At 35.9% G+C, this 22,575-nt stretch overlaps 1 long non-coding RNA gene across 1 annotated transcript; it reads left to right on the top strand.

The window, feature by feature from the left end:
- Window positions 1–611: 611 nt before the first annotated feature.
- LOC140141066 (uncharacterized) lies at window positions 612–9,100 on the top strand. Its single transcript, XR_011857349.1, has 3 exons — window positions 612–892; window positions 8,069–8,120; window positions 9,055–9,100. It is a non-coding gene; the product is annotated as an uncharacterized lncRNA (long non-coding RNA).
- Window positions 9,101–22,575: the final 13,475 nt, after the last annotated feature.

Raw genomic sequence — 22,575 nt, 5'->3', positions numbered from 1 at the left:
ATCTTACCCTGTGTCCGGCCATGTGTCCCATTTTACCCCAGTCTACCTTACATAATTATTGCACCACCCCTCAGACGCTGTTGCTTTGGACATAGACCCTTCTACTGACAGTCTATGCTTGGAGTTGCTTGTCTGGTTAGGAGGCCTACTTCAGTTATTTTACTTGAGGATATTTTGTTACTTGCCCAAACAAAATATGCTAAAATTGACCTCACAGGTGGATTCATCAAGTCTTTGCCATTCTATATTATACTTTAACTTTATAGAACAATTTAGGCTCATGATCTAAATGAATTCATCAACCTTAATAAAAAAAAAAAAAAGTTGTCATGACGTCACATAATTAATTATTCATAATCTCCATCCGGTGATTGGAAATCAGCGATTCAATTAAGGTCAAAGGTCATTTAAAATTCACATGTTTTTAGGCAAAAGGCATGTTCTTCCTGCGTTAAAGAATTAAACCCGGAAGTGTTCTGACAATAGCGGCAGTATAACATAATGAATATTAATTTATGCATCTCACGTGCTATGCTAATTACCAAGAGCTTCAGAGAGCCCGTCTTCAAATAATGTGGTGACGGGCTGTTATTCCAATGCACAAACAAAAACAAAAACGCGCTGTTTTTCTTTTTTTTGCAGCATGTTTAGCCATGTAAATTTTCTACAAAGTAATACACAGGTGTGATACACGGCTACAATAACAAACTTAGTAAGTTGAGCTGAACATGTGAAATAATCATGATTTAATTCAACGATTTTGACGGAATTTCAACGAAAGACTAGCGCAAGAGAGTTGAGTCACATGGTCAGTGATGGTGATGGTACTGGTAGTTGAATTCTGCAGGCTTGGCCTTGTCTCGGTGAATTTGGTCAAACAATAATTTTTGAGGTACATGTGTTTCATTATTTACTCTGAATCTTTTTTTTTATCTTGCAATGTAAATGTTAAAATTACTCGGTTTCTGCTGTTGAGGATCGATGTACCATACATTTTTTGTGTCAGCGGAACCGACATACACTCTGATTTTTGGTCAATGGGTACGTCCCGCAACAAGTTCCGGATGTTATAGTTATTTAGAGAATAAACGATAGGAATTTTTATTTTGCCTATCCTAGGCTCTACCGTGTGATAGACGACAGGCAGGTCCAATATTTTGAGTAGTAGAACTAGTATCCACTACGATAAAAATATTGGACCTGCCTGTCGCCTATCATAGGTGAGAGGAAACAAAATAAAAATTCCTATCTTTATTCTCATTCTTAATCAGTTAAATATTATTTTAATAACTGTAAACAATTTTTAAAAGCAAAAACTAAGTTACCGCCATAAAAACTCCCTCATTATAAAATGAAGCGAAACTTGTTTACAACTTCACGTATTCTGTTGCGCGTACTGCCAGCGCGTTGGCGTATTCGCACTAGTCTACGCATCCAGCGCGATACATACGCACACACCTACACGCGAGCTACGCATTATCACAACGCATGATGAAGTGGGGTCGTCTACGGCCTGATAGACGGCACCCGAAATCATTCGATTGTCCAATCAGAAACGTGTCTACGAACTAGACCACTCCCACTGACTAAGAATTCTAAATATTGGACATAGACATGATAGATCCATGTACAAGGTCGCATGTCATGCCTGGTCGAGCACCCTCACAGACCCGAATGTAGTGAGGGTGCTTGGTATATCCGCCATGTTTCAAATACATGGATGGCCAGCATCATGGCCCGCAAATTTAAGCTATATGGGAAGCCTATTTTAGTACACCCATCGTATGTGTGAGTTACGGCTTTTCACAATCCTTATGGTCAGGGTATGCCCAGCGAGGTCACGTCACACTTCCGGTGTGACATGCCCAGAACTCCAAATAATTTTCGGAAGCGACAGACAAATTGCAGGAAAGCGTGCCAAATTTAAACTTCCTGTAATATCTATTGCACATACATTGTAACATACATACACAAAGTCACAAACTTCAATATGCACTTCAAATACAGCAGACCAGCTGTTATTACCGATCCTGTAGAATAACTTACATAATGTCAAATTCGTGGAATCCCGTTGCTCAGAATTGCAAATGTCATTTTTATCTGTCAAATGCGCTGTGGATGTGCTCAGAGATTTTATGATATGCTTCATTAATCATTAAATCACAGACCTCTGTGAAACTTACTTTATACCACTCGCTCGCTTTCGCAGAAAAGCGAAGCCTCCGGCTACCTCGTGGCACTGAGGCATGACGTCATCATGGACGTGTGCAAAATGTCCAACGGGCGCCTTATTTACATTGTATTTATAACCCGTTTTGTGATTGGTTGAAAAATCATAAGCCAATCAATGAACGCGACTGCCTTATATGGTATACATGTAAGTTAATGTGACCCGCCAGTAAAGTACGTCTAACCTGATTGGTTAACAAAACTAATTGCTAAGCCAGTCAGCGTGCTCAATGCTTAACAACCTCGTTAGTGGTTTTCAAGAGGCGAATTCATGTGTTGATCCAGCGATCGAGTATAAATTCAGCATGACAACTGCTCCCGCAGGTGCAATAACAATACATGGACACAATCACTAACATTTACACAATGATATTGAATTATTTATGACATACATGGGCTGGATTTTACGATCGAGGTAAGGTTTTCGGCCTGTCCCTGCGTGAATATCCTTAGTTTTTAGCATCAAAGATACTTGCGATGACCAGTTTTTTGCGGACACTTTGATAACAGGTAACTTTTATAGGTCATAGGGTAGAAACGATAGTTGTACAATTGTACAAAATATACATTTTGTTATAGGCCTAAAATGTTTACAAAAATATATTGGTCCACACGTTGTGCATGTATTCAGTTGTTCGACGTATATGGTCAGGGCTGGAAAAAATGAAAATTTCTCTGGAAGATGATCAAAATTTCCCTTCAAAAAGACTAATTTGTCTCCAAATTCTTATGTTTTTCTTTGTTTAAGGACCTTAATTTCCCTCCAAACTTCCAAATTTCCCAGGATGGAGCTCCCATTTCCCACATTTTTTCCAGGCCTGCTTATGGTTTATATACCGGCTCCATACATTCGATATGTATGTACTATTTTAGTTGCAAAATGAGAACACAGAGTGGCTTGTCTTTAAGGGGGTACTACACCCCTCGATAAATTTGTGTATATTTTTGCATTTTTCTCAAAAACTAATAACACAGTGGTAACAAAAGTTATGTATATTATAGGGGCAAGGAATCCAATTACTACACTGAAATTTCAGTGACCCACGACAAGCGGTTCGTTATTTATAAGGTACCGCTAGGATGTACCTCATTTCCAATCATATATACTGAACCGCTTGTCTTGAGTCACTGAAATTTCAATGTAGTAATTGGAAACTTTTGTTACCAGTGTGTTATTATTTTTTGAGAAAAATGCAAAAATAGTCACAAATTTACCACATGGGTGTAGTACCCCCTTAACCCACATCATGCCAGAGGTTAAAATAAAACGATCCCTAACTAATTATCAAAAGATCATAAATTTAATTTCTTGAAACGTGCCGGCGAAAAGATTTGTTTACAAGTAACAATCCTTGTTCCGACACCGATTTCATTCATTCGGCAAACCATGTGATCACTCAGGTGAACTAGGATTGGGTGATTGATTGATTGGTTAAATTTTATCCAGGTTACCGGGCCATGCCTAATGGCGATACTCGCGTCTTGGAAATATTTTTCAACCACGTTGTAAAATGATCGGAAATACACCATCAAGGCGACTCGATCGGTAATAAGCATCATTGAAATTAAGCAATATTTAGTATTTCTTCTTTTAATTTCTCCAATAAAATTGTAGTTTACAGAACTTTGATTAGTTTTGAGTGGATTTAAAAACCAGTCCACTAGTAGACGTTGTAATTGGCAGTTTGACATTTCCGCCGGAGGATAATGTGAATCCATAAGATGTGGCGATCAATTTCATGATTTAAATCTTTCCTTTGGGCGATTTCCATTTCTTGCTATCATTTAAAGCCTGAAAGCATCAATACTAAAGGTAGGCTATCAGTCGCTTGTGCAGATATATGCCCGGGATATTTGTTAACATTGGATTCCATTTCTTGTTTATTGTTCACTGTATGGAATTGAAAAGCCTCTTCTGTTGCATTTTGTATTGGTTGTATTTCCCACACATATGTCATAAGTTGGGTGTGCAAAAAGGGTGGAGCCTGGAGGGATTACACTTTTCTTAAAATTGCGATACAACTTTGATTGGCTTGCGGTAACCATATCCTACAGCAGAGGTTGATACCTCATTTTAAGCTTAATTTTATACTCATTCAGTCTTCTGAAGCATATAATTATACATTATTCAGTCAAAAAATCACATCAGTTTAAATGAGAAATCCCAGGGGTGGAGGAGCAGGTGGATGTGGAGCAGGCGGATGCGGGAGTGTACCAATAGGGCCTATGTGAAAATTCACATGTCAGCATGTCAAAACTACTGGTTACTTTTTCAAATCTAGAGAGCGTATGATGTGTTGACAGCTTTGAATGTTGAATTTGTACAACTAAAACAATTACTGACTACTTAAGGTGGTACTACACCCCCTGATAAATTTTTTGATTAATTTTGCCTTTTTCTCACAACTGGCAACAAAAGTTATGTATTATAGATAGGGGCAAGGAATCCAATTCACTAAAATTTGAGTGATTCAAGACAAGGGGTTCATTAAGAAATGAGGTACATTCTAGCGGTACTTTTTTTAATCATAAATAATGAACCGCTTGTCTTGAGTCACTGAAATTCCAGTGTAGTAACTGGATTCCTTACCCCTATATAATATGTATACATAACTTTTTGTACCAAAGTGTTATTATTTTCGTCACAAAATGCAAAAAAATGAAATGGGTGTAGTAGTACCCCCTTAATCATTAAGGCTCACTTGTTCCTCTGGAAATTGTATTTGATAATGCACTTGTACTCCCCTGCAGGGCTCGTGCAGACTCTCATCAGCATCTCTATGTGTGCATTATTTTGTATAATTTCACTACCAACAAGTGATGCTGATGATAGGTAGCATGCGCATATTTTGGGGGTGCTTTGGGGGCACCAGCCCCCCGGGGTCAAAGTAGGGGGCGGCAAAACGAAGGGGCGGCAAAAATGAAGGGGGCGGCAAAACGAATTAGCAAAGAAAAAAGGGCGCCAAAATTGAAAAAGCATAAAAATTTTTTTAAAAAGGTTGCTTTTGGGATGCTAGCGCCTAAATCCTTTTTTAAATTTTTGGTTCTATAAAAAACAATTGTAAGGCTTGCACTTTAATGCATGTGTCTGAAGACCACATGTGATAATCTTCAATCTGGGGATTGAAAACCATCCCTGCATATTGAAATCAAAAACTGACAAAACTAGTGGATTCAACCTACCTTCATGTCGATCGGGCAATGACACTGTGTACGGACTATCCCAAGGTACCGTACTATAATTAAACTCATGACATAATTAATGTGTTTCAACATTAATAATTTTAGACAATTTAAAAGAATCACAAACTACAATCTCCTGTACTCTTCTGGAAATGTGATCAAAGTTTATTTCTGGCACATAAAAATTGCTCTCACCATTGGAATTATTTGACTGTACATTGAATAATTAAAAATTACAATTTATATAATTTATTACAATAAGTGCATGTATTAACTATTAAATAGGAATGACCCAATTTTGTCATACATTAAATTTTGAATATATACATGTACATCATACATTAAATTTGCACATTTGTATGCATGCATATATTATGGGCCATTATTTTATTAAATCAGTCAGTTTATTCACATCAATTTTACATAGACAGATATATATGATACATATCAAATATGAACACTAAAACACATGAGTAAAACACACTCACAGCATTGAAATGCAACCAGCCAATCTCCGACAAGATAAAAATGTTTGAAAACGTAAATTATGTTAATTTTATACAATATTTGTACGTAAAAATTAGAGATGAAAATACACTTAGCTTCAGCTGCAGGGCAGGCAATTTGCCCCATTGGCAAACAGTCTACATGCATGGATGCTGCAATTTCTACTTAAAAGTTATTTGACCCAGAGTCTTGATAAATTACATGCAAGTAGTAATATAACTCATGCAATTTCTTTTGAATACAATGTTCCAAATTAATTTGATAAAGAATGTTCCCCCTCACAAAAAAGGAGATTGGGGACGGGGTAGTTGTAAAATTTATCACAAAATTGATAAATCCCACATACAATTTTCATTAAACAATCAATAATTGATTTGATCCATTTAAGCGTACAGCTATGTGTCTTATAAATATAGCACAACTCTGTGTCTTACAATCTATAGCTAATATAAAAAAGAAAATCTCAATGTTTCATCAACTAACCCCGGATTCCAATTAATCATAAAATATTCTACATCCCTTTATATTTGACATCTAAAACAGGTCCATTACATTTGTATTTACAAAACCATCTTGCTTTCTCAGTTTATTCCTGAGTTTAAAACCATCTTATTATATATATCGCCAGCCTGCTACGCTTTTTGCCTAAGTCATTTTTTGTAATTTTGAGAACAAAGTACATGTACAAAATATGGTTCAAGCATGCATTTAAACATATTTATTCACAAATAATTGAGGTGATTATGTAACTGATGCATGATTGAACCACATTTTGTTATTTGTTCTCACAATTACAAAAAATGACTTCGCCAATTAGCATAGCAGGCTGACGATATGTGATTCTCTAATATTCTATGAAATTGATATGAATATCATATGTTTGCAAAAAAGAATCATATGTTTTAAAGCTACCATCAAGTAGATGTTTATCACTAGAATACCTTTTGAACTCTTATAATGGACCGGTTTACAACCAATGATAATTTTATTATTCCACTAGAGATATTGCCTAGCAATCGAGTTAGTCCAAATCCTGATTATTGAAAGCACAAATAACCTGCAACCAGGATGATAGAGTATCATACGGTACCAGAATTTATTTTGAGTTTCTATCTTTAATGTCTCTAAACCTATATGTACCGAACATAAAGATTTCTTCGCAAGTTATATTGGGTGTCTAATAAAAAAGTTGTTTCCATATTATGTTTTGACCTCATCATAATTTGATCTGTCATTGATATCAAGGCTTTGTTAAAATCAATATCCACCATATCAGACAGGATTGTAGGCCCTACTATATGCAACTTCCAACATGTCTACGACACTAATCAAAACGCCAATTTAGTTTCAAATTCTTGCATATTATACCCGCATGCAGAGCATGCAGGGTATCTTCCCATCCTGTGGTTTCTTTTTCATCTCCTTCTATCAAACACACCATTCTGTCAAGGCTAGCGCTAAAACTACAAGGGCCCCAGGGCCCATATGTGGTACACTTATGGGCCTTACCCCGTAGATGTGCCTTTTGCCCATCTCGACCCCAGAGGTCAAAGATCACGTGGCACATGTATGAGCCCTAAATTGTAGATGTGCCTTTTGCCCATTTTGGCCCTAGATGTTCAAGGCTAGGGGCACCAGAGACCCAAATGTTTAAAAAACAAAGGGCCGGCCGTTTCTCGGCATCAAAGCATTTTGCTTTGGACCTCGAATATCCCTCGTTCCAAATGCAAAATGTTTAGATTTTTCACAATGCCCTCCAAATAACCAATGCGCAGAAACCTCTAAATAATGGTTTTGTAGTGGACTTCTTATTTACATTATTATACATGTAGTCCATTGAAATACTTGTGTACCATTTCTCATATAATCAGTAATAATAAATCAAACCTTTTATAATCTGACATTTATAATGTTATTAAAACGTTTGATCAAAACACCCCAAAATGTAATCCCTTAAAAACATTTTTAAAACGTTTTATGTTTGTTGGGATTTCCATTGATAATGAAGATAGCTAAAAACAGTTTGTATTTTGACAACCCCTGATTCTGTTATGTACTCATGGTAAATGCTGCTTGTGTAAATTTCTCATAATCAGTCATAATAATTCAAATCATTCTCACAATTTCCATGTGTCTTTTCTTGCACTAGAATTTAACAAGGCCAGAATCATAAACATGTGTTCCTGATGTCACAGAAATAGGTAAGATACTTTTAAAACACTAAATCATTTGGTCCATAATAGGGGCATATCATGGGCACCAAGACAGGGGAGCAAATTTTCAAAACTTTCATGCTGCCCCATTACTAAAATGATTATACAAAATTACAAATTTAATACCTTAATGAACCAAAATTATTAGGACAATTGTGGCCTACATTTGTAAACACGGACCAAATGATTATGCTCATAACAACTTCATCAATTGAATACCTGGGTTGAAGAAGGGCCCAAAACCATCAAAACTATATTTGAGTTATATGATGAACAAACTTAATATTTGAAAAAGTTTTTGATGCATAATGTTATCATGTACAGGTGACATTTAACACATGACCATATACATTATTACATACATGTGAAATGATATATGATGTTTTCATGGCAACAGTACAGGTTAATTTAATACGAGCCAGAGTTGGGCCCTTCTTCCACTAATATACTGCAAGTGCCAGTTCCAAAAGCAGATGTATTATAAATAGCTACATACTTTTTTTAATTAACTATTAATTGCACAAGTTGAAGCATAATTAACAAGAAAGATTATTGTATTGAAAATCAGATTTCATGGATAAATAAAACTCCCCTTTATCCCAATATTTGTGGAAGAAAGACCCAAATTTTCTTCCATGAAAACCATGATTAAATGTACTTGTATTATAGTTGTAAGACTATTTAGAGACTATTTAGAGAGTGAATTTGGCCCCTTTCACACACAAGGAAGAACAGTCTGCTGGCAATAAAATGCTAGGTCTAACTCATTTTTGTAAAAAAGTTGAGTTGGGCCCTTGTTCTTAGGTATTCAATTTTGTTACGGTATTTTGATGATGAATAAAGCTTTTTTTTAAAGACTAATCAGATATCTAAAAAATGAGATGGGTTTATGATGATCACATCTGTGCTTCTTTTTTTGCAGATAAGGAAGAGTGTAACATTTGTACAGTGTAGATGCAGGTGGCCTGGCAGGTAATGCAAGCAATGAAATAGAGAAGTAAATGGGGTAGAAAAGAACAATACTGGGAATGGATAAGATATAAATTGAAATCTGAAGAATATTATGAGAAATTACTAATTGGAGAATTCTACCCCAAGAAGTGTGCAAAACCAGCCAAAGTAGTATCAACAAATTTGTGTCATAGCCAATATGAGTAAAACCAAGCTACATTAGACAAAGCACCTCCACAAGGTATGGATCCAAGTGACTTTAAGGTGGTCGCCAATGAGCAATCCACAAAACATAAATCTGAAGTATTACCAATTTCCATCAAAAGAACTAAAACTTTGTGGGGCAGTCACATAAGCTTTTGAACAACCCAAAAGCAAAATCAAGTGAGGTAAAGCAGTATATTTAGATGGAGAATTCCTTGTAATTTGATCATATTAATTGCATTTTATAACTTTGCTCTTGCAGACATTTTAACCAATGCAATCTTATAACAAGGGAGTTTCTTTGTAATTTCATTACAATAAGGCTGCCGTTGTCCTAATTCCCAAGATGATACCTGTATCATGGGATAAATTGAAACTCATCTCGACAGACCATTTTGTTTGGCTCGCAGAGAACTTTATTTATGGAAGTGTATAAAATCAAAGCGATCCAATATGGCAATTGTAAAGGAACATTAAAAACAATATCTCGTCAAACTCCTTGATAATTTATAACAGTTATAGACAGGTATGGCACTTTCGCACCGAACGATCTCAGTGCGTCTGTTACTAGGGAAATTCTTCATCCTGAATTCCCTTACGAGGTTTGTCCCAAGGAACTTCATTAGAATATCTCATCATGATAAGAAATGTGGCGCTTGTGGATGCACCAATGGGCCCAACACCAATCATGGTGTTGAAATACATTGATGACATGAACATCATCATCCATGATGAAACCACTGTCTCTCTAGAACAATTCGGCATCTGCATCACATACTGTCGTATCTAAAAATGCTACCTTGTGTGATATTTTTATTAATGTCATCTAATTGTGTTGAGATACACTGTAAAGTTAACATGCGGGACAAAGGAGACATTTTTGAAAATTGAGTTACGGTACTATTACGTTATACAAACAATAGGCTATCATATACTGAAAACACCAAAGGTCTAGCATACTTGGTTCTAAAGATCTGAAGCTTTGTGATGTGTATTCTGTTATGTGTTTTAATGTTTTTTACTCCATATTTTTGCTTTTATCTCAATTTCAAATTTGCCACCTTTGGCCCCATGGACCAGATCGTGTCACATATATATTAATTTTGGGGTACATGTATTATCATAATATTATTACAGTTTCATGTCCATTCATAGAAGATAGAACTTAGAAGCATGCTGAGAATATAAAATACAAAGATAATAAATATCACACTAGGCAGCTTTTTGAGATACATTGTACGACAGCATGTGATGCAGACAATGAATTGAACAAGTGGGCTGCTTGATGACAAATCTGATAAGTGTGCCTACATGTATGTGGACATTCCTAAACCTAACATGTGTAATGTTGCGTTGCTGCAAGTCCATTCTACAATAATGTCTACAAAAATGCTACACCGAAGACTTACACTTCTCTGAAGATATCATTATCAATGAAATGTTGAAAGCAAATTAACAATGTGTGTGTATGGTAGATTGTTGGTGAGACTGTCATATCCTGTTTGAAATTATGCAGGGGGACATGCTATATTTCATTACAATTTTGATGTGATTTTTCCTTTAGATATTCCAAAATTCAGCAGAAGAGGGAAGGAGAGCAAAACGGCCTCATCACAGGTAGCCCATCAAATGTCAACTCTGCAAATGTTAACATCAGTTCCAAGGTTGAGACTAACAATATGCTGCTATGAAAACATCAAAGGTCTCGTTGCTTTATGGTAAGAAATGAATTTCATAAATTTCTGGGTTAAAAGGCAGATAAAACATTTTGTGGTTTTGAAATAACAATAATAAGTAATCGCTTTTTATGATTTTCAAGGCAATATGCATAAATGATGATTCTGCATGTACATAATTTTTCAATTCAGTAAGTTCGTTCGACCCAGGGTTCCCGTTAAGGTTTTAAAAATTTCCATCAAAAGAACTAAAACTTTGTGGGGCAGTCATATTTGTAATACTTACACATGTTCCAACTTGAATCTATGAGCAAACTGTCAAATTTGCCCTATTTGTAGTAAAACGGGATGATTTTCTGTTGGTCCGACATATAAACTCATCCCAAAAAGAAAGTATCCAGTTTGATTTTATTCCATAAGTCACAGATGTGGCCTTAAATCAAAACCTACTAAAAGTATGTTATATATAAATTTTTTCCGCACAGTTTGATACCTCATTTGTTCAAATCAATGCAGAATTGATGGCGAGTGACCATTTGAATGCAATCACCTCAATTTAAAAGTTGCAGTAATTCCTATTGATTTGGTCCTGCTACTCAGTTATGGGCAGCGAAAAATCAAGGGCGCGTCAGACTCACGTCTCACTGAGAGCATCCGCCGAAGATGTCTGACAGTCATTGATGCAGCAGGAGGACATACCAGATATTGCATCTGAAGAGTGAAGGGCAAAAGAGTATCTGTATTCCATAGAACACATGAAGTGAAGTCAAACAGTCTTAGTTCGTCTCTGTTATTGTGTACCTTTATGACGAATCTTGAGAAGCAGGAAAACCACATCAATTATGAATTACTGCAACTTTTAAAATTGAGGTCGTTGCATTTAAAAGGTCACTGTGTCATCAATTCTGCATCGATTTGGACAAATGAGGTATCAAACTGTGTGGAATAAATTTATCTGTAACATACTTTTGGTAGGTCTTGATTTAAGACCCCATCTGTGACTTATGAACCAAAATCAAACTGGATACTTTCTTTTTGGGATGAGTTTATTATCATAATTTTTAGATTATGATAATAAGTCGAAACGACTCGCGAATCGTATTCTCCTACGATGCCAGTTTGGTTGCGCTCCCTCCACATGTGGAGGGCAACCAAACTCTGCCCTAAAACCTAATTCTGAGGCCGCACTTTTCATGCCGTCCTAATCCAAGTAGTCGAGATATTTCGAGTGATAGAGGTGAAGTTTATGATGTTGTTTCTTTGTAAATTCCCAATGTTTTACACATCCAAATGTATTTCGAACTTTCATAATGATTGTATATAATCATTTTGAAAGAAAAAAAGAAAAATCTAAAAATTTAAAAAAATCGTACATTAAGGCTTTAAAGGCCTATAACTCTAACAACCTGTCTGGCGACTATTTCTGGGTTTTGTTGCAGCAGGTCACTTATGAGATGATAGATGCATGACACCAGCTAAAAACACTTCATTCAAATAAAAATCTTAATTCTAAGTATACCAAACTTCAATCAAGTTAAATTCTATCCACACATAAAGAACCTAAACAAGGACAAAAATCTATAATTTTTTTAACTCTTTAATATAATTACAAAATAACAATTCTCCATACATTACTACTTAATTGTTCTAAATATTTATTTGAAACAGTAACAATAATTTCAAATTGATCAAATTTTTTCATTCAATCTCATACAGCTTCAATTTCTTTGAATCATTTAAAGGAGTATTTCGTGATCCTAGCATCCTCTTTTTATGACATTTTTCAGTACATCCACGAAAAAAGCCTATTCCCAAAATTTCAGTTGATTCCGATTTTGCGTTTGTGAGTTATGCATGATTATGTGTATTACACTGTTCCATACACAACACGTTGTAATTTCTGGTGCACCAGAACGAAATTCAAATTTCACGATATCTTTGCTAAACGAATTAATCTGCAAGAAATATTTTGTACATAAACATTATGTAGCCAGAGGTTTCCAGTGATATAAAAATCTCCTTTTTTTGAGAAAAGTGGGGGATGAGGCTGTGGATCACGAATGCCCGCTATCACAAAATTAGACCAAATATGATCTACTACCACGATAATGAGCTTAAAGCCGCAAGGTAGTAATTTTTAGACATCATGGCTGCTGATTTGATGTTCATTTTTTGATGTGCAACTGTACATGTCAGTATTATGAACTTTCTATAGTGACCCCACAAAGACATAATACGCATACTATATATTTGTATGAACAGGTGCATGAGAAACAAAGAACACCAGCGCAGCAGCCAGGACGTTTCGAAACTACCAACTTGAATTTTATGCTAATTTTGTGGTCAGAAATGTGCATTTATTTACCATTTACCACATGCAGATGGAATAAACAAATTTATGAAGGAAGAATCCAATGCTTAAATTGAGATAGACTCATGGATTCACAATTACAATTTTATATATCAGTAGTAGAAAGGCTGTTCCTAATGTTGGCAGCACTTAAATTAAGTCCTTTTCTGTGCATAAAATATTCGAATACAATTCATGAAGATTAAAGTTGGTTTCACTCATACATTTAGAATGCATGCTATACATGGAATTAAAGTGAGATGATATCACTCATTCTAAGAAATCCGGTGCCAATATAGCCCTTTTCCCATTCTTTGGTCCACTAACAGTAACTTTGTCAAGTATTTAGGGCATCAAATATTTTGTTTTTCTGGTCAAACTCAACAAGATCTACATGGACAAATATAGTTGTCCATACTTTGAATGCTTTCCTCAGCACTATACCAGCTGTATATTCATACAAAACCCACCAAAGTCCATACTTCGGCAAAATTGAGTTAAGCATGTGAAATTGTTGCTTTACATAGGCCTACCATACCGTATTTCGTCGAATAGTCGCCCCCCCTCAAATAAACGCCCCCACCACTTTTTTCAACCAAGATGTTTCAAAAATTCTGATATTTCCATCCTATCTTGTGTAGTAAGCTTACCAAGTTGCTCACATGGTTGATAATAGCGTCAATAATCTGCATCCGAAACTCGGAAGTGAACCAAAAGTCAGTGTCAAAAGGTCATATAGTTCGTCATTTTAGCGTGACTTTTAAGCTTACCTTATGATTTTAACGGGAATTGTCGTGCTAAAAATGACCTCTAATAAACGCCCCCCTTGGGGAAATGTAACGCCCCCCGGGGGCGTTTATTTGACGAAATATGGTATGTATAAAAGTTGAAACCAAATCCACCCTCTACTTGCGTCTATTGAGCATGTGAAATCCAGCATGGCCTATACCCAGCATATATGATACATATTTGTTTTTTAGTTTTCTCATAATCACTTTCCCTGGACTTTTGAATTCAGGCATTCAATTTGTGACCCTCTGCAGATCAAACATAGGTGAACACAGATCCCTAGGCACAGACCATTACATGCAGTACCAACCATTGGATTATAATATGTTTTGTTTTAAAAACAAGTAACTTTTTTAACAAGGTACATATATGGATTATGAAAGTTTATAAGCTGAAGTGACCAACTGTGCAAATGTTTAACCACTTGTTTAAACTTCTTAGTCTTACTGAAGCTGATAGTATACAAATATTAACTGTCTATGAGTGTGATGGTCGAAATATAATCACGAGGTAAAAGATGGATTATTCCATTCCACTTCCGGCTCGTGGAATGGAACAATACATCTTTCACCGAGTGATTATATTTCGACCATTACACGATTTAAGATAGTTAATATTTGTTTTATATCACTCATGCATAAATTCTATTACTAAAATACTATTTAAGGTAGGAAATACATTTTTTCAGCAACATAACACCATGTTTTTCCGTGATATACTTCACATTTTGGGGTCCACCCCTTAACTAAATCGGCGAGTCCAAGAGTCAGCGCACGGCTTGGGACAGGCGAACTACGGCAGAGCACTATGATAGTATAGACTATCACACAGAGAGGGTGATAGTAAAAATGATAAATGGTAATCAACCAATGAACTGTCTAGAATTTATGCATGAGTGATATAACAACAAATGGTGAAAAAAAAAAAAAAGACCAAGTAAAATTGAGGATTGAGTTCTATATGGGAGTGTGATACCAACTTTGTTGATCCTCTTGTTTCTTACAGGGAATATGATGCAGAAAAAACTTGTCTTATAAAACAGGACTTCAATTTGAAGAGTGAAGACTACTGCTGGCAGTGTTGACAGTTGCCATGTGAGATCCCGCATACAAGATGCAGAAGCCAGGTCAATTAACTGAGACTAGACTAATATGTGAAGGTCCACAACAAACCTCAACTATTAAAGTTGGCAAATGTGATTTTGGGTTTCAGTGTAAAACGTATCTCTTGGGATGTGTATGAAAGTCCTATTAGATTGTGTATAAAAGTACAAAGTTCAACCAACCATAACTCTGCATAAAGGTTTAAAATAAATGTGTATCAGCTTTTGGGATTGAAATTGTATAAAATAATGCATGTGTATTGAGATGTTTATGCATCTAATGCACAAGCCCCGAAGGTACAAGTGCATTATTTCATAGAATTTCTCGAGCAAAGAGTGCCACACTTTTATTAAAACCTATTTCATACACGAGCAACAAAGACTTGTGATTTTTGATGTTTTTCAAACAAATTTATCACTAAAAATGTTATAAAATTGAACCAAGGCAAATGATACATTATGATTTTACATACATTTTAAATGAAATAGAACAAAATTGAGGAGGCCAATTGGACAAGAAGTGTGTGGGGCGAGATGGTCGAGCGGTCTAAGGCGCTGAGCCGTCGGCCGGGATAATACGATCTGCGTGGGTTCGAGCCTTGGGCTTGCCTTTGGTGAGAATTCATTAACCTATCCCAAAATGTTCCTATAAGGTCGGGAATCCTGCAATTATGTTCAGTTACTGTGAGGTTAGTGTATCAGAGATATTTTCTCTGAAAGTGTGAAGCAGTCTCTGCTTCAAAGCAGTAGAATATACTTGTGGAATTCCTTCTCGCCCCCCATATACTACGTAGCACATGCAGATATATGTAGTGTATGAACGGTGTCTCGTGGTTCGGAAAGTCACGTAAAGCTGGTGGTCCCGTGTACAGGAAGAGTCAAATCCTGTGCACGTTAAGTGTCAGAGCTATTCGAAAAGAGAAGGGGGACCATCCCCGGTTCTGATATCTGTATTCACCTCCTCTAAGTTTCAGAGGACTTCCAGTATAGCTCAAATGAGCTGCAATAGGAAGTACAAGAAAGAAAGAAAGTGTGGTGGATGGTCGCATGTAAGACCTACTACCACAAAATGAGAATAAAGTTGCAAGTTGGTAGTTTCAAGGCATCTTAGCTGTTGAGTTGATGTTCTTTGTTTGCCGCACACTTGTACAAACCAGTAAGCTCCAGTAGTTTGTCCATTGTGAATGGTCCATTGTGCACTCTCTAACAAAGGACATAGAGACATAATATTGGCATGAACAGGTACCTGCGAAACAAAGAACTCCAACGCAACATCTTGACGTCATGAAAATACCAACTTGCAACTTTATGCTCATGAGCAACTTTATGCTCATTTATATTCACAGAGTGATTAAAATTCTTCAGTTTGGGGATAATTAATTATTCATAGCCTCATTAATATACACAGTGTGTTTAATCCAATCACAGATACAACTTAAGAATACGCGGACGCAAATGCAGGTTATTGAAAAGTATAATGACCGCTTCTTGTGACGTAGCTAAAAAATATGCTTAACAATGACCGCATTACGAGACGTGTTATGCATTTGAACAATGTACGCGGGCGCTGACCGCCATATTTGGACATTGCATGATTGCACGCTATTGTGATTGGTTGCTAGTGGTATTTCCCTAATGGGCTATATGATTTTTTACAGGGAAAACAAAAGATACAGTTAAAATTATATTTAGAGAATAAAAGATAGGATTTTGTCTTTTGCCTATCCAATATGCTAATCTAATGGATGGACTGGCCAATATTTTGAGTAGTGGATGCCAGAGCAATGTTTAGATATTTATTTCACAATGCCCTCAAAACAACTGATGCGCAGTCATTAACCTCTAATAATTACCCTACTGACACGAGTATAGCCCCAACTTTGTGTAAATCCCACCCCCATTTTTTTTAAAATTTCCAGGAATTGTAAAAAAATCCAAAGAAACAAAGATTTCAAGATGGATACAAATTCCGTGCTTTTTGAAATCATTTGAATATAACAAGAACACAAATTATAACTTTGCATACATATTGGAAACAGAATATTTTTTTAATTCAAGTTCAGGCCCCCCTCTCCATCAATTAAAAAATTCACCTAAAAAAGGGCTGGTTTATACTCAAATGTCGAGATTATAGCCTGGTAAAAACTTGATTATAAATTTAGTTATGCGTAATAATTACATTGCCATTTTGCCATATTCATTGTTTTAGATAAAAGAGCAAGTTTAAATTAAACTTATAATAATATGGCTTTAAATTACCCTTAGAACAACACAACAGTTAAAGCCATAATGAACAATTTATGTAAATATAGGTTATACATGCGTATCACTTGTTGGGAGATAATGCACTTGTACTGAGATGTTGATGCGTCTAATGCACAAGTCCCGAAGGGTGGGGGGAGTGCATTAGACGCTTCAACAACTCAGTACAAGTGCATTAGTTTGTACAATTTCTCAATTTTAGTAATAACTGCCAGGAAGGATTTCTGTCCACTTAAAGCAGAAATAATGACGTAAAGTGAAATAAACCCCACTGTCTGTTTTGGCTGTTTAAAGATGCATTTCTGATCCTAACATCACTTTTTGTGGTTTGAGATGAAATTTGAATTTCATTCTGGTATAATTACAATGCATTAATATTGTCTATCATGCATAATCATGCATAACTCGCAAACGCAAAATTGGAATCAATTGACATTTTTGGGAATAAGCGTTTTTTGTAGATATCTACTGAAAAATGTCATAAAAAGAGGATGCTAGGATCACGAAATACTCCTTTAATCTGCAAGACATATTTGATACATAAAACATTATGTAGCCAGAGCTTTCCAGTGGTTTAAAAATCTCAACTTTTTTTGAGAAAATCATCCCCATTTATAAACACCCAGTGTACCAGTAATTTCCATCATCTATGTCAATCTTTTATAAGTATGGTATTCTGATATTCTTTAGTTTTATTTGTTCTTAATGTGAGAGAAAAGCGATTTGATTTTTGAAAGAACTTAGTCAAAATTACAACCAGGGTTCGATTTACTTTGGCAATTTTTAGCGAAAACCTTATTTAGGCGATGTTCTTATAATATTAGTATATGTTTACATTGTAAAATATTGCTATACAAGCTGAAATTTGTGTAGCAGGTTGTCCAAAATGGGGAGCATTTTGCTCCACAACACAAGTTAAATCGAACCCTGATTACAACTGGGCTTATTCCCGAGTGCACCCTTGTTACCAGAATGTTTTGAAACATAGGGGCGAGCTTATAGTCGAAGGTGGGCTTATACCTGTGTGGTTACGGTAATAATAATTATACTCTAAATGTCATCACTTGTTGAAAATGAAATTGTATAAACAAATATTAATGCACACATACTGAGATGTTCATGCGTCTTGTGCATGAGCCCGAAGAGTGCAGTGCATTACAAGCATTGACATCTTAAAAAAAAGAAAAAAAAAAAAAAAAAGCGCAATGATTTATAGTGCGCTACGCATAGGCACAACGCCTAGACGTTGATCCACAAGCCTCAGCACACTTTACAGGTTGTGCTGATCACTATGGCCCCACATCATTCCATGAAACCATTAAACAACAAATCAGGGACTTTGCTGCTTCAAGAGCGCACACCCTAGACATACCACAAATAACCATCGCAACCAGGATCAGCTCCCCGAGTTTCGTACGGGTTACAACAAGACAAATTAGCAGTGAGTTCCTTGTCCAGGGGAATTTCAAGCTAACTCAATTTTTTCACGAGAGCATACTAGGCACCACCAGGGTTCGAACCCGCAACCTCTCGCACCATAGTCAAACGCCTTATCGATTGAGCTAACTTGACAAAGTTTGCGAAAAAATCAAAAACTTGAACCCAAAAACAAATTTTGAGTTTCGTTTTCGCTTATAAATAAAAAATAAAAATAAAAAGAGATAAATAAAAATGAATTTCTTGATTTTCAAAGAGGTCTACATGCACGATTTTGCTCATGCGCGCGGCAGCTTTGAGACACGATTTAATTAAGATGGTCTAACCAAATCAAAATTTGCCTAAAATTGTATTAAGGATTTAATTAGCACTTTGATATTCAAGCAAGTCCTCATGATTTAAATTCAGTAAGCAATCCCAACATGATTTCTGTTTAAAAACTGCTTTGAAATTTAACCAGAAGCATTTTTGAATCTGTTGATCCTCACTAAGCGTGCGTTATAATGTGTTTGTGTAATACATGTGCATGAACTAAGATTCTTAGTCAGTGGAAGTGGTCTATTACGTAGACACATAATCTGATTGGACAATCGCATGATTTTGGGTGTCGTCTATCAGGCCGTAGACCACCCCACGTCATCATGAGTGTTGATACAGTGGCGTACGCAGAGGGGGGGGGGGGCCATTTTCACCCACTTTTGTTGATCATTTGGAGGAAAAATGTTAAAAACATCAAAATTCAGGGGAAAAAACGTTAAAACATCAAAATTTGCTCCTATAATCAGACTCCATTCAGGGAACTGAACAACCTGCCCCCCCCACTTTCAATGTGCTGCGTACGCCACTATGTTGATACCGCGTAACACGCTCATAGAGGTGCGCGTATGTATCGCTTAGAGACGCAGTGCAGAATACTCGAACGCGTTAGCAGTAATTGTAATAAAAGATGTGAAGTTGTAAAGAAGTTTTGTTCATTTTAGAAAAAGGGGAGTTTATATGACGGTAACTTAATTTTTGCTTTAAAAAATAGTTTACAGTTATTATTCTATCTTCTATGTCAATTTCTTAAAATTATTTATGTGGAATGTTAATTATCAACTGATATTTTTTAATTTAATTTGTTCTTAAAGAGAGCAAAGCATTGATTTGATTTAAGGGATCTAAAATGAGCGTTTAAGGGCTGGGGTATGAACGTTTGGACAGTATTTATTTTGGGACATCAGAGTACATCAGACATATCGAATTGCATTCTGAATACGAAGAATGTCATTCTGATATCAAATAATTTTGATTTTTTGAAATTCGCAATTTAATACACATTTTATGGCAAATCATTAAAATTTGATATTTAACAGTACTTGAAGTAAACTTAATAAATCTGATGATTTATACTTAAAGTGTATGTAGGTGGGATGAAAAGCTGACGATCAATTGAAAATTTTGACCTTTTCAGTATTGAAGATATGGATTTTTTTCCCAAAACACCAAAAAAAAATTAGGTCTTTTTGGGAAAAAAATCCATATCTTCAATATGAAAGGTCAAAATTTTAATTGACCGTCGGCTTTTCTCCCTGCTATAAAATACACTTTAAGAATATATCATTAGATTTATATAATTTACTTCGAGGACTGTTATATATCAAAAAATGAAAAATATCAAATTTTTATAATTTGTCATAAAATTTGTATTATATTGTGATTTTCAAAAATGAAAATTATTTGATATCAGAAAGACATGCTTCAGTATTCAGAATGCAATTCGATAGGTCTGAGGTGCTCTCATGTCCCACAAAAAAATACTGTCGAAACGCAATAAACGCTCATTTTAGATCCCTTAAGAACTTGGCCAAAATTTTGTACTGGGCTTATACCTGAGTGCACCAGGGCTGTCAACTTTTGGAATTGCTTGGCCTGAGACAGGCGTAGCAGGATTTGCTGACTTCAATGTTCATCTTGACCCCATGATTATTTGAGCCACGGCGCACGAGAATGTAAAAAGCGGGGGGGGGTAGTAACAACAATTTTTCATGGCGATGCGTGAGATTTTACTCAATTTTCAGCTTTTTGCGTGAGATTATACTACCTTGGCGTGAGACCGTGACCCAATGCGTGAAACTCACGGCCAATGCGTGAGAGTTGACAGCCCTGGAGAGCACCCTTGTTCCCAGAATGTTTTGAAAAATAGGGGGTGGGCTTATAGCCGAAGGTGGGCTTATACCCAGGTGGTTACGGTAAAATAATATTTTACTGACTAAGAATGAGAATAAATGATGGGAATTTTTATTTTGATTATCCTAGATATGATAGACGACAGGCAGGTCCAATATTTTTATCGTACTTCGTCTATCACACGGTAGAGGAGAGTCAAAATAAAAATTCCTGTCATTTATTCTCTAAATCCAGTTCGGCATCTTAGATCTTTGTGCCAGTTTCTATGCTACAGGACTACAGAAGCAAACCTTGGGGATGAATCCACACTTTTACAGTACGGGTAGTGTACTGTATGGATGCAAACACAAGTTAACAGAGGCTTGCATGCATATTAGGCGTGTCTTTGTGTAAAATTCACCATGCCTGGAACTTGTGTGCACAGGCCTGTACACAGGGGGGGGGGGGTTAGAAAAGTATACAAAAGTCCAAAAAAATGTGTTTTTTTCACTCTTGTGGACAAAAAATATCAGCACGGTCACCCCCACAAATGAAATCCTGCGTATGCAGTGTTCGATTTACCAGAAGAAAAGTTGCTTGCATTTGTGCAGGTATTAAAAAAACATAGAAAATCTACCTGCACAAAGTGAAAGTAACTTGCACCCAATTTAACCATAAAATAAGAAGTTGTGCCATGAAACTAATCTTTTTTACAGATGAAAAGTAAAAATTTGTGTCATTTTGTATAAAGGGATATTTATTACGTCTTTGATTTAGAAGCACATTGTATGTTTCTGATCTCAAGTGTGTAATTTACGACTAATTCTACATGCACTTGTGCAGGTACTTTTGAAAAGTTACCTGCACAGAATCAAAGTCACCTGCATAGCTGTGCAGGTGGTAAATCGAGCACTGTCACTGGGCATACCGACCTGTGTGTGCATATAAAATAAGTAAGGCCTTTTGCACTTGATTATTAGTTTCCTGTTTACCGCCCGCGTCCAAAATTGAAAATCTCAAAATAATTATTTTATTTTTATTTCTAATTTTCTCCTTTAAAATAACTTTCAACTACTAAAATCAAATATTGTTGTGAAATAATTAAATGCACACTCTAGTCAAAACGAGTCAATAGTTGCTTGTAATAGTTAAAACTAAATAAAGAAAATAAAAGATAATTAATAATTAAAAGTCACCTCGTCCCTTTTTTAAAATCTTTAACAGGAAACTAATAATCAAGTGCGAAGGGCCTAATATGCTTACATTTTGAATACATTATTTTGGAGGAAGCGGCTTAACATCGCCAAATATTTTATTCTAGTTTTATTCATAGTTTTTCATGCTTCACCATTGTTCGTCACAGTAACAATGTGTGTCCGTCACATGATATGTGTGTGTGGTTTACTTTGCATGTGCACTGTGTAGCAGGCACAGCTGAAGCTGCGCGCGTTAATAATTTTACACAGATGACATGCGATGGGCAACGGTGACACATGATCGACTCCCTAAAAATTACACTTTTTG

This window comes from Amphiura filiformis, chromosome 19, assembly GCF_039555335.1.
Source record: "Amphiura filiformis chromosome 19, Afil_fr2py, whole genome shotgun sequence".
NCBI classification, from domain to species: domain Eukaryota; kingdom Metazoa; phylum Echinodermata; class Ophiuroidea; order Amphilepidida; family Amphiuridae; genus Amphiura; species Amphiura filiformis.
The sequence above is the reverse complement of the archived record's forward strand: the minus strand, read 5'-3'. Positions and strand labels throughout refer to the sequence as shown.